The sequence below is a fragment of the Dipodomys merriami genome, unplaced genomic scaffold (genome assembly GCF_024711535.1).
Source record: "Dipodomys merriami isolate MVZ:Mamm:240054 unplaced genomic scaffold, mDipMer1.0.p SCAF_35, whole genome shotgun sequence".
Lineage (NCBI taxonomy): Eukaryota > Metazoa > Chordata > Mammalia > Rodentia > Heteromyidae > Dipodomys > Dipodomys merriami.
Window position 1 is genome coordinate 3,599,472 of NW_027205048.1, and position 10,141 is coordinate 3,609,612.

A 10,141-nucleotide genomic window follows, 5' to 3' on the forward strand; every position below is an offset into this window, starting at 1 on the left:
TGAAGCCAGCCTAGGCAGAAAGTCTTAACCAGCAAAACGCTGGAAGTAGAGCTGTGACTCAAGAAGAAGCAGAGTACCACCCTTGAGTGAAAAAGCCGAGGTACAGTGCCCAGTCCCTGAGTTCAAATCCTAATACTGGCTCATGTGTGCATGCACACAGAAGCACATTCCTTCTCTCTCTCTCTCTCTCTCTCTCTCTCTCTCTCTCTCTCTCTCTCTCTCTCTCTCTCTCTCTCTCTCTCTCACGCACACACACACACACACACACGCACACACACATACACACACACACACACACACACACACACACAGAGCAACATATAAGGCAACACACAGAGCTACAAGTGTCCTTGCTTAACCTGCTAGAATCATCAGTGTCTCCTGGCCATGGGACCTAAACCAGTTTACTAACACTTCACAGTCCCTGCTTCTTCATCGAGGGGACAATGGCTGACATGTTTCTGGGAGGCTTAACTGGGGTGGCCCCAGATGACACAGATGAATTGTCCTCCGCAAGAGGACATGGTCACCAGCCCTGCTTGTGACGTTGACCTTTGTAAGCACTTTCTCGGTTTCGGCTGCCATCTTCCCCCATCCCACATGAAGGGCTGGGCCAGCCGTGGAAACTCTGCCTCATGCTGAACATGACCGAATTCCTAAATCCGAGGGAAGCCCCTTGTCTGTCTGCAGGGGTGAAGACAGATGGTTCAGACTCTGGAACAGTCCATTTCCTTCCTGCTCATAAGGCTAGACCAAGCAGTCCTCTGGGAATGATGCTCCTTGGATGTTCTCAGCTGAGTTAAAGTAAGCAAAAGCGGAAGTATCTGTAAGTCACAGGAGGCAGCCTTGGTTTGTGGTGGCGGCTCGGGGCCCACTCACAGGTGTGGCTTGCGGGGAGTCAGTTGAAGATCAACAGGCAGCTGGTCAAGAACTAAAAGTCAGAGATCCGGGCTAGGGATGTGGCTCAGAGGTAAAGCACCTGCCCCACATGAACAAGGCCCTGGGTTCCATCCCCAGCGCCACAAACAGAAAATGAAACCAAACAAACAGAAGTCAGAGATCCAGAGCTTGTGCTTCTGGGGATGGCAAACTTGGGCAAGTTGCTGGCTGACATGCTCAGGCCCACAGCTTCCTATCTAGTTGGGGGAGATGAGGGGACTTAAAACCCCACCTCAGAGATAGATAGATTTAGGGCTAAGTGACACTACTTAGCGCAATGGCTAGCACATAGTAGGTGCTAGCACATAGTAGGTGCTCTGTGTATCATCACTGGCTCAGTCTTTCTAGTTCCCTGGTGGCACTGTGTCCCCTCACCCTCTGGTCCTTCCTGTGAGAACTGAGCCATGATCAGAGGCCTGGCTCTCTGTCACCACCATACAGGGCAGCCTCGAAAGCCATGTATTCAGCAGCATTGTATCTCTGCTGTTCAACTGGCAGGTCAGCCCGTGGGCCTTCTGGGTTTGGTCTCAGGTCTGCACACTGGAAGCTACCTGCCTTGTCACCACCACCTGGACCTCTGAGCTGCTCCAAGACCTCCGTGCCCCTTTTCAGCTCCCCACCCATATCTCAACCAGGCACTGGAGAATCTAATTCACGCCCCGTGGCCCTGGTGTGCCCGCAGCTTCCGCCCCACCTCTGGACCCCTCCCCTCCTCCTTGCTCACAGCCCACGGCTTGCCTCTGGAGTTTGGCTTAAGCATCCCTCCCATTCGGAGCCTCTGCAGATCCCTAAGGACTCCGTCCACGTGATCGTGTCACCTGAGGCCACCGCCAATGTCACTGGAGCACACTGGGGCCAGCTGACAGCTAAGGCAAGGACAGGATGTGGGGTGAGCCAGCCCCGTCCTAACCAAGTCTTCTCACATTAACGCACACACAATTGCCGTGGAGGCAGGGACATAGGTAGCTGTTCATGTGCAGGAGACACAGTCCCAGAATGCACCTGCCAATGGTGCCCGACTCTACACTTGGCTCTGTCGTCCCTCCACACGTCTACCCTAATGTACAAAGGAGAGTCAGCGAGACTAACAGCACTGACTGATAGAGTAGAACAATTATACCCTAGAGTATGAATTATTTCTGGAATTTTTCCCTGTAATATTTCAGGATCACGGTTGATGTTGGACGGCTAAAACCATGGATAAGGGAGGCTACTGGCTCTCATCCCCATGATTACAGAAGCCAACATGGAGGCACAGAGAGGGTAAGTGACTCACCTGTGGTCACACAGCTACTAATTAGGGGGCCGGATTCTAGGGTTGCTCTGCATCAGTGTGATGCTATCCTGCTTTGTCTGCTTTGTTTGCATGCCTGCCCTTCTCTCTGCTCTGTGAGGGCCCCTAAGGTCCTCTCCGCTTGGGGAAGGAACAGCAAACCTGGCACAAGGTCAGCTCCCTAACAGAAGCCTCTGCAAGTCCCTGAATTGAGTCATTCAGCCCTGCCCACCTCCCCTCACCACAGAGAGAATCTAAGTCTCTATTTTATCAGGAGAGACAGCGGACCACAAGGTGAACCCCCTCCCCACTTCAGTGGACTTCCTCGGAATGAACAAGAGGAGCGGAGGGATGGCCGCAGCTTGCGAAGGCTTGTCCTGAGGATACTCTGGTAGAAGGAACCAGAGTTCTGTCTTCAGAGGTTTGATGCAGGACCTGAGGTTGAGTGGGGTCTCCATCAGTCCCTCTCCTTGGCCTGTCCCCCTCCCAGAGCTCCACACATCTCTCAGGTAGCTAGGAGTTCAATGGAGGCTTCTTATAGCAGGTAGCACCAGGTTAGGCTCGTGTGGTAAGCCATGGGGCGGAGCTCTGCAGTGCCTTCCCCCGCCTGCTAGAGCAGTTTCTCTTCTGATTTTTGAAGTTTCTGTGGCCAGAATACAGCCCCTACTTACACCTGGATCGCATGCCTGTGGATGAGGCAGGCTCCCCCTCGGATGATAGGGCTTGCCAGGCCTAGGGCCTGGGGCACACCAACCACACTTTCCTGATGGGCATGTCTCCAAGACCAGCAGCCAGGATAAGACAGATACAGTAACAGCCGCAGCAACAACAAAACAGCAGTGAGAGTAGCAGCTTGATAAAAACAGGTCGCATAGGCCGGAGCCAGCACAGTCTGCAAAGGATCTAACTTGGTCATCCAGGTGCATAATCAGATACCAGCATTCCATTTTACCAATGATAATACTGAAGCCCTAACGTGGACCACCTCGCTGGAAGCCCCATAGTAATGGAGCTGGACATCGTAAGTCTTCTAGATGCTGGGTTCCACTGGCCTATTGGCTGATACTGAGCTGTTTAGAGCAGCAGGTTTAGCCTATAGAAATGACTGAGTGTGTCTGAGCAAGGCTGTCAGCAACAGCCAGGGATTCTCCTGCACCAGGGCTCCAAGTAGAAAAACAAGAGGAAATAGGCCACCCCACCCAGCAGCCCCATTCCAACCCACTTTCCTCTCCTACACATTTTCCATCCGCTCTTTCATCATCTTCCAATGTCTACCAGAAAACAGGAGGCTGCTGAGTACATGCAGCCTACCTGCTTCTCTCTGTCTTCTGTTGCATGTTCTAATCAGCCCTTTGAGATTGGCACTGTTCTTCCCATTTTGCAGATGGGGAAACTGAGGCTCTGCAAAGACAAGCACCTTGTGATGACTATTTTGCTGGCAGAATGGAGGTTGAGACAAATCCAAACCTGAACCAGAGCCTGCACTTGGTCTGCCTCACCATGAAACGAGAGAAGGTTCTGAAGTTGCAGGAATGACTTCAGAACCTTGGAGAGCAAGGCGGAGCCTGGCTGGGCAGTAGAGCCTTTTCTGGGACAGCTCAGCCCAGACCTGTTTGGCTATGATCACCTGCTAGCCAGAGGTTCCCATGGGCAAAGAGCAATCCTGGGTTCCGTGACGTCCCTTGGCTTTGCCTAGAGCCACCCAGACTCCAGGCGCTGAAATAGCCACCCACTGCCTCTCGATGTAGAAACAGAGGTAGGCAGGGGCTAGTGGATTCAATAGGACTTAGGAAACTTCAAGGCCGTCCAACCAGGTGGCCCTGGAATGAGTCCCAGAGCTCCTCTCGCTGATCAGCTGAAGGGTCACATGACTAGGTAAGGCACCTTGCTAAACTTTCGTGTTCATATTTGTCAAAAAGGGATCAACCATATTTTTTACTGTTTTGGTAGAACCAGATTTGTATTATCATCTGTCCTGTTAAAGTTTGGATATTGATTAAACACCCCCAAAGGTTCATATACTGGAAGTACAAGGTTCAAAGTGACCTTTGCGGGGTGGGCCGAATGGAGGGTCCAGGGGACTCCACTGTCAGGAACGTCGCGGGAGTGGGTAGAAATTGCCCTCATTTCCACTCACTGCCTGCTTGAGTTGTATCAACTAAGAGAAAAAGATGTCCCTTCCGATGACCCCCTCAAATAGATCCCTAGGGGAGAAGCATCACTCTAAGCCCTGGAGTCTCGGATGAGGAAGATAGTAGCTCCTGTAGTTGTCCACACATGCAGAGCGGCCCCTGTACTGTGTCAGATCTGCAACGTGTCCATCTCACCCAAAACCAGAGGGCCTAAAGCCTTCTTAGCACTCCCTAACTACAGGTGAGCTGAATGGCCAGTCTTGGCCTCTGTTTCTTATGTGTGAAATTATAGCCAATTAGATGAGCTCTAAGATTCCAGGACTGCATGCCAATGCCAGCCCCTGACTTTGTAAATAAGGGGTAATACCCAGAATTGCATCATTTCACCTAAGGTCACAAATGTAACCATTGGCTGAGCCACAGACTAGTAACACTCAGGTTTTGTTTCAGCATCCCCTCCCCAGCTCTCATACAAACTGTGGGGCTGGGGGCACCCCCATTTCATACCCTTCACCTCCTGACCTCCTTCGATAAGAAACATTGCTTTTATTGAGTGCCTGTGGCTCAAACCTGTAATCCTAGTTAGTGGGGGGCGGGGTGGGGTGGTAAGGGGGGTGGGGTGAGATCTGAGAATGAGGTTCAGAGACTTATTTCCAATTAACCAGCAAAAAAAAAAAACTGGACATGGAAGTGTGGCTCAAGTGGTAGAACACCAGCCTTGAGTGAAAAAGCCAAGCAAGAATGCAAGGCCCTGAGTTTGAAGCACAGTACCAGCACAAAAAAATGAAGGGAGGGAGGGAGGAAGGAAGGAAGGAAGGAAGGAAGAGAGGGAGGGAGGGAGGGAGGGAGGGAGGAAGAGAGGGAGGGAGGGAGGGAGGAAGGAAGGAAGGAAAGAAGGAAGGAAGGAAGGAAGGAAGGAAGGAAGGAAGGAAGAGAGGGAGGGAGGGAGGGAGGGAGGAAGAGAGGGAGGGAGGGAGGGAGGAAGGAAGGAAGGAAGGAAGGAAGGAAGGAAGGAAGGAAGAGAGGGAGGGAGGGAGGAAGGAAGGAAGGAAGGAAGGAAGGAAGGAAGGAAGGAAGGAAGGAAGGAAGGAAGGAAGGAAGGAAGAAAGAAAGGAAGGGTGGTTTCTTGTGCTAAAGAAAGAAAAAAATCGAGTGAGTGATGGGGCCTGGTCATTTACATGCACCATTGAGTAAGCAAGGGCACAGAGAAAACTCTGTAAATAACAGCAATACCAACCCCATGACTTTAAAATGAACCGACGCAACCTGCAAGAAACAGGGCGAATTGGCTCTTTCAAGGCAGTGGAGAATCTGAGGGTGATGAATTGTGTGCTCTTCCGTGGCGGGCTGCTGTGACAGAGGGCTGCGAATGCCACTCCGGGGATGTGTTAATGAAGGCTCTGCGTGCACAACACGAGAGGCAATTACTCTGTTCTCCCTGGCACCGGGTCCTGCTGGCAGGAGAGCTGCCCGTGGGGCTGGAAGGAGTTCAGAAGAAAGTTCATGGAGGAAGCCAGATGGAGAGTGGAGAAGAAATAGGACTTGCTGCCTGGACCAGCCATCGCCACGCAGAGCACTCTTGTCTGTCTACGGTCTCCTTATCCTGGAGGACAGGAAGAGAGGCTAGGAGGAGGAGGCTGCAGCTGCTGGTAGAGACATCCAGGCTGCATCCGGGTCCCTTCCTGTGTGGAAGCTGTTGTCTCTGATAGCTCCAGGGGTCTGGGAAGCTTCTAGAGATGTCATCCAGCTGGGGTACCTAAAGCCCCCTCAAAACAAAAAAAAACATGGCCAGACAGGTGACTCAGGAAAGGGGGAGGTGCATCATCAGTCTGTGGCAAAGCCAGCTGGCCCCACCCAGATCAGGTCAAGTCATCTTCAAAACAATGCTGAAGCCAGGCGCTGGTGGCTGACACCTGTAATCCTAGCTGCTCAGGAGGTTGAGATCTGAGGATCGCAGTTCAAAGCCAGTTTGGGCAGGAAAGTCTGAGACTCTTATCTCCAATTAACTGCCCAAACCCATTCATTGCATCCCAAAGGCCACCTGCTACTGCCATCAACTGCCTCTCCTCTTTAGTTCTTCCAACCCCCTACCCAGGAGGTCACCAACTCCAGCAAAGCAGCATGTGCTGTGCACAGAGCTGTCTGGGACCTCAGCAGGTGAGGTCTGCAGCAAGGGGGAAGGTAAGGGACCTCCAAGGCGGTATCTCGGGGATGGGGAGTTGTCTTCAGGTGAGTTTGCCCCAATCCTAGCCTGAGAAACACTGCCCTAGGCTTCCTGTGGGGACCTCCTTTGGGCCCAGACACCTCAGGCTGCGGACGGATAGAGCCTGGTTAGTGCAGGCAGAATGTGAAGACAGCTACGAGGGACTGGAGGAACGTGCTCAGGGTGGTCCGTCTCAAGGACGCAATTCGAAACCCCTAGCACATCACATGGTATCCTGCACCGCTCAGGACCGGCCCACCTCAGGATCTACCTCCCCCCCCCCCCCCCCCCCACACACACACTGCCCTTTCTCTCCACTCAGGTGATCACACAGCACAATGCAGATGGTTTCAGACTTCAGAACCACCTGGGAAATGGCTAATGACTGGTTCTTGACCCCCATCCCTCCAGGTTCTGATTTAGTACCTGTGAGCAAGACCCTGAATTGGCCATTTTTACCAAGCTGAGAATTTCCCAGGCAAGTAGTTCCTGAACTTATTGGGAGAACCATGGTTTCACCATCAAGAGCTCAGACACTGACATTAGATCTAGGTTCAAATCCCAGCTCTTCTACTAACCAGTTGTAGCACGCCTGAGCCTCCGTTTCCCCATCTGTAAAAGGGGAGTGGGGCCGCTGCCTGGCCCCTGCTGTGAAGGTTGCATGAGACCAGTCATGCACTGCTCCAGCAGGCTGTGGGGCAGGCCCTGAGCGCTCACCAGCATTGGCTCTTATTGCTGGTTGCATCCCTGCGGTGGCACAAACGTAGGTGCTGGGGGAGGGGCAATGACGTATGTGGCTCTGACTCACACCTGTCCTACTTTTATTTATTTTTTAATAGAAAGCACTAGAAATGGAACCTAGGGTTTCACACATGCTAGGAAAACACTACACTGAGCTATATCCTCCCACTCCTTAAATTTCATTTTTCTTTTTGGTTACTTGTGGGTCTTGACCTCAGGGCCTGGGCGCTGTCCCTGAGCTCTTCAGCTCAAGGCCAGCACTCTACCACTTTAAGCCACAGCTCCACTTCTGGTTTCCTGGTGGTTAATTGAAGATAAGAGTCTCATGGACTTTCTTGCCTGGACTGGCTTTGAACCATGATCCTCAGATCTCAGCCTCCTGAGTAGCTAAGATTACAGACATGAACCAGCTTAAATTTTATTTTTAATTTTTATTTGAGACTAGGTCTTGCTACCTTACCCAGGCTAGCCTGGAACTCATGATCTTCCCAGCCTGCCTCAGTGTCCACCCACAGTCACTAGGATTACAGGTGGGTGCCACCACACCTGCCTACGGTTGTATTCTTTAAGGAAAATGATGTAGGGCCTTTGGGGCTAATGTGCCCCCTTTGGAAAGCACAGCCTCTTTTCTGACCTTGGGGTGCTATTTTCTCACCCCAAGGATGAATTAAGATTCTATCACTGACTGTGTTCTTGCAGAGCAGCGAAATGGAAGACTTTCCCAGAACTTTGCATCCAGCCAGAACTCTGCTGGGAAAGTCTCTTGACAGCTTAGTGTTTTGTTTGCCTTGGAAAAGAAATTAAAGCCAGGTGCTGGTGGCTCACACCTGTAATCCTAGCTACTCAGGAGGCTGAGATCTGAGAGTCGCAGTTCAAAGCCAGCCCAGGCAGGAAAGTCTGTGACACTCTTTTTTTTTTTTGGGGGGGGGGGTCTGGGCGTGGGGCCTGAACTCTGGGCCTGGGCGCTGTCCCTCAGCTCTTCAGCTCAAGGCTAGCGCTCTACCACTTGAGTCACAGTGCCACTTGCAGCTTTTTTCTTTTTGCTTATGTGGTGCTGAGGAATCGAACTCAGGGCCTCAGGCATGCAAGGCAAGCGCTCTACCATTGAGCCAACTTCCCAGCCCGTCTGTGACACTCTTATCTACAATAAACCACCAGAAAATCTGAAATCCAGAAGTGGAGCTGTGGCTCCGGAGCACTCACCTTGAGTGGAAAAGTTTAGGGACAGCACCTGGGCCCTGAGCTCAAGACCCACATCACCACCACCACTCCCAGGCCCCCAAAAAAGAAAAGAAAAAAGAAGAAAATAGAAGTCCACTGTAGTCAACCTCTCGACCTTGGCTCCTGTGTGGTAGGAGGAGCAGCACAGAGCCAGACAAATGACAGCAACCCAGGAGATGAGGTCTCTCTGCAGCACTCTGCTGGCAGCTGAGCCCTCCAGGGCTGAATGTCTAAGGTGATCACCAGGACCAGGACTGCACCCTCCGGCCATGCTGGGCTCCTTCACTGGGCTCTTCTTTCTCTCCCACTTCTACTTTGAGGATCATCACGAGTCAGGGTCTACTCTACAGGCAGTAGTTTATGGGCCATACCTTTGGTCACATTGGTCTTCTCCAGGAGCCGGGCTGAGAGGCTGATGCAGGGGTTTGAAGAACACCAGAAATTCCAATAATTCCAAAAATCAGGGTAGCAGGGCTTGGAGGCATGGCTCAGTTGGTAGAGTGCTAGCCAATGAGTGAAAATGGCAAGTACCTAAAAATGTTTCTTAAAAAAAAAAAAAAAGAATCAGAATGGCAGAGAAGACTACTGGACAGGAGAGAAGCTAAAGCAACTCAGGAAGAGAGATGAGGTTCAAAGAGAGCTCAGAGTTACCAACTGGCAGCCTGCCCATGCTAATCGATTCAAAGCTTCCTCTAGGTGAGCTATATCCTTATAGAAAGTGATGACCTTGGGCTTAAAAATCACCTGTCCCTTAGGATTCGAGGCCCTCCCACAGGCTTTGAATCCCGTTCAACTCCATTTATCCTCAGAAGAGGCAACACAGTACTTGTGTTTGATCTATGCCAACAAACAATAAGCTCTTCATATGTTGCTAGCTAATAAGAGAAGTAAGTAGCTCATAGTGCGCATAACTGTCATTAATACTTCAGTACTACTGAAATTCCAGACCTTGGCAAAGAAATCTTTAAAAATTAAGTAGAAGAGAGCATTGGGTTTCTGCTGAAAAGACACAGAGGGAAAAGACTCAGCACTATTTGTTACAGTAGAGCCTGCTAGAGTATGTATTCTGCAGCAAGTAAGAAAAAGTCTCTGTGCCTCAATTTCCCCATTGGTACAGTGATTCTGATGATGCTGGTTCTCCTGTTTTGCTACAACTCCTACGATTTTTATTTTTTAAGATAAAATGAAGCCAGGCACTGATGACCCCATGCCTGTGAATCCTAGCTACTCCGGAGGCTGAGATCTGAGGATCACAGGTCAAAGCCAGCCCAGGTAGACAAGTGTATGAAACTCTTACCTTCAGTTAACCAGCAGAAAGTTGGACCCAGAGGAGTGGCTGAAGGGGTAGAGCACCAAAATGTGAACAAAAAAGCTGAGTGAGAACATAAGACCCTGAGTTCCAGGTCTAGTACTGGCATCAAAACCAAAGAGATCAAATGAGGTGTTAGCTTTCCCAGGGTTTTAGTACCATATTGACCCTTAACTGAAAATGATTCCCCCAAACCCCCATGGATATGGACATCCAGGTCTACCACTACTCCATAGCTGTAGACACAGAGATACTATGTGTGCAGACCAAGTGATACTGCCTCCACACGAGGCCCTGCCTGGATTCTAGGCCTTGAGTCCTGG

General features: G+C 51.0%; 1 long non-coding RNA gene across 1 annotated transcript; it reads right to left on the reverse strand.

The window, feature by feature from the left end:
- Positions 1 to 6,063: 6,063 nt before the first annotated feature.
- Positions 6,064 to 9,876, reverse strand: LOC138803811 (uncharacterized). The gene is made up of 3 exons (XR_011365054.1): positions 9,807 to 9,876; positions 8,881 to 9,052; positions 6,064 to 6,100 (listed from the first exon to the last, which is right to left on the reverse strand). It is a non-coding gene; the product is annotated as an uncharacterized lncRNA (long non-coding RNA).
- Positions 9,877 to 10,141: the final 265 nt, after the last annotated feature.